Below are 2,618 nucleotides of genomic sequence, written 5' to 3'. Positions count from 1 at the left end.
GACTTACTTTCTTCTCTTCCATGAAATTGGGAAGTATAAATTATAATGGAAACAAGAAATTTCCCACAGCGATCTTCTCCAGGTCTTCCTTAGCCCCTCCCTCCTCCTCTCAAATCAATGTCCCTCCCGCGTTCTTGCCCGAGGTAGCCTCTGAGATGCTAAGCAGTTACTGTATTTGGATCCTGGCTTAAACCTTGGAGGCAAGAGGGCGCGGCATTTGTTGATCTGAATTGCAAGTGAGTCAAAATCCGGAACAAAAAAAAAAAGGGACCAAACCCACTGCTTCCGAGTGAACTCTGACTCATAACGGAGGCAAGTGAGGGGAATTAGCTCAAGTGGTAGAGCGCTCGCTTAGCATGCGAGAGGTAGCGGGATCGACGCCCGCATTCTCCAGTTTTTTCACTGGATGAAAACAAGGCCAAAAAACCCAAAAAACAAACCCATTCCCGTCGAGTCGATTCCGACTCATAGCGACTATAGGACAGAGTAGAACTACCCGAGTTTCCAAGGAGAGCCTGGTGGATTTCAACTGCCAAGTTTGTGGTCAGTATCCATTGCAGTTAACCACTACGCCACCAGAGTTTCTAAAAACAAGACCAGGACAAAGGAAATCATGAGGGGAGTGGTAGAGTTGGGGCCCCAAGTAGGCTAGAGTAGGTCCCAGGAATTAAGAGTAAGGCAGGCTAAGTTCCTCTGTATTGAGCTGCCCTGAATATTCTCGTCTATTTTTGGGGTGCCGTGACTCCGAGAGAGAAAGACCTGGCGATCTTCTGTAAATATTACAGCCTAGGAAATCTTACAGGGCAGTTCTACTCTGTCACACGGGGTCGCTATGAGTTTTTGGCACACAGCAGACAACAGCCTGGGAAACAAGAAAGCTAATGGCTGGCTCCTAGAAAAGCTAGACAAACCAGAGAATTTGTGAGTCTGGGGTCTCCCAGTTTGAAGTGCCTGGAGAGGGGGCATGAAGAGCGAGAGAGTCAGTGAAAGGAAGATTCTGAGACCTAGTGAAACCTTTAGAGAAAATTCATCTGGGCAGTGTGGGAGCAGGGGGGTAATCGGAAATAGGTGGTCAACACAGAAGTGTAATGGTCTGTTTCAGATCCCTCCATCACTGACATTACAGCTCACTGTAATGACAGTCCTGATGTATATCCTTAGAATGGCCTCAAAAATTAAAAAAGGAAAACATAGATGCAATTTTCCAGCACCAATGCCAAAACCTGAGATGATTTTTTCCTCTAGTTTTAGAGGCAGAAATATGGAGGGGGGGGGGACCTCCCCACTGAGAATTAGTGAAAAGCAATTTTATCCCCATCAGTTCTCAGATCCCAGTGAGGGTCAAGACAGTGAAGAGAAGATAGAGAGGCGTTTGGTGCTCCTATTGCAGAGCAGCAGAGTCCTTGCATTTCACCCCTAGCTCACAGCTTTCCTCTCCAACCTGAACTAAGCACCTGAGTCTCAGGTTCTCAGGTCTTGAGCCATCAAGAAGCCTCTTGATAATGCTCAGGACATGAAGGAGTCCTGGGAAACTAGCACTGGTGAGGGCAGTGATGCAGTGTAGAGGAAATGGGTTGAGAAAATGCTCACAGTTGGCTCAGCTGCACAGACACCCAGTGCCATAGAGGTGGTGGCTGGGCTTCTTCATTGGTTCCTTTATAGGCTGGTTGGCTCATCCCAGAGGCCCCTCACTCCAGCTAACAGTCTTCACTGAGAACTTGTCCAGTCTTGCTCCAGAGTTGACTCTGTGGCCTTCCTCTCAATCATTCAGGTCTCAAAAAAAATGTCATTTCATCAGAGAGCATTTTTCTAACCACTTCAACTAAATTAAAGCCCTCTGTGTCTCCATCTTCTACAAAAAATATATCTGTATTGAAGAGTATCACTAAATTACTGCTGTACTGTCTATCTTCTCCCTAGAATGTACACCTCCTGAGGCTTTTCCTTTCTTGTTCTCCGAATGTATCCCCAGTGTCTAGGGTTAGATCAGGACATCTGGAATAAAGGTGGATTGTGGTAGAAAGAAAAAAACGGGCTGGAGGAGACAGATATGAATTCCAAATGATTAGTCTGTTAGGGAAAAGCTAAATGGTATTATGTTATTTTTTCAATTTAATCCCAGCTCTAAGAGAGGTAAAAGAATGAGCTAAAGGAATCTAATAATTACAGGCAGGTAGGACAACTCATCGATTCCAGCACAAATCTGTTTTCCTCATGCTACAGGACGAATTAACAACTGTTCTGTCCTCCCAACAGTAAAATGAAGACTAAGGACATGGATAAAATTAAAATAATTTCATAGTGTGGCATCTCTCACACTTAGCACTGTTCGATTTAAACATATCAGAAAACATAATTTGTATAGGACATTAGCAAACAAATCAAGTTATATTCAGTATTTTGAATCTTAATAATATCTTAATTGCTTTATTCAATATGACAACCTTGAGATCTATTCATTAACATTCAATTTTTATTCAATGCTACATATTAGATTTTAAAAATTAATTTAATAATGAGAAAAATGAAGGGTGGTAAATTCTATTTCTTTTTACTAAATTATGTGCATACATGGATGTAATATTACTTATTAACATAGGAAATATAAACAAGGTGAA

At 42.6% G+C, this 2,618-nt stretch overlaps 1 non-coding gene across 1 annotated transcript; it reads left to right on the top strand.

Moving 5' to 3' along the window:
- The first annotated feature begins 320 nt into the window (after positions 1-320).
- TRNAA-AGC (transfer RNA alanine (anticodon AGC)) lies at positions 321-393 on the top strand. The gene has a single exon. It is a non-coding gene; the product is annotated as a tRNA-Ala (tRNA).
- The last annotated feature ends 2,225 nt before the right edge of the window (positions 394-2,618 follow it).

This window comes from Elephas maximus, chromosome 1 (genome assembly GCF_024166365.1).
Source record: "Elephas maximus indicus isolate mEleMax1 chromosome 1, mEleMax1 primary haplotype, whole genome shotgun sequence".
In the NCBI taxonomy this organism is placed as follows: Eukaryota; Metazoa; Chordata; class Mammalia; order Proboscidea; family Elephantidae; genus Elephas; species Elephas maximus.
The sequence above is the reverse complement of the archived record's forward strand: the minus strand, read 5'-3'. Positions and strand labels throughout refer to the sequence as shown.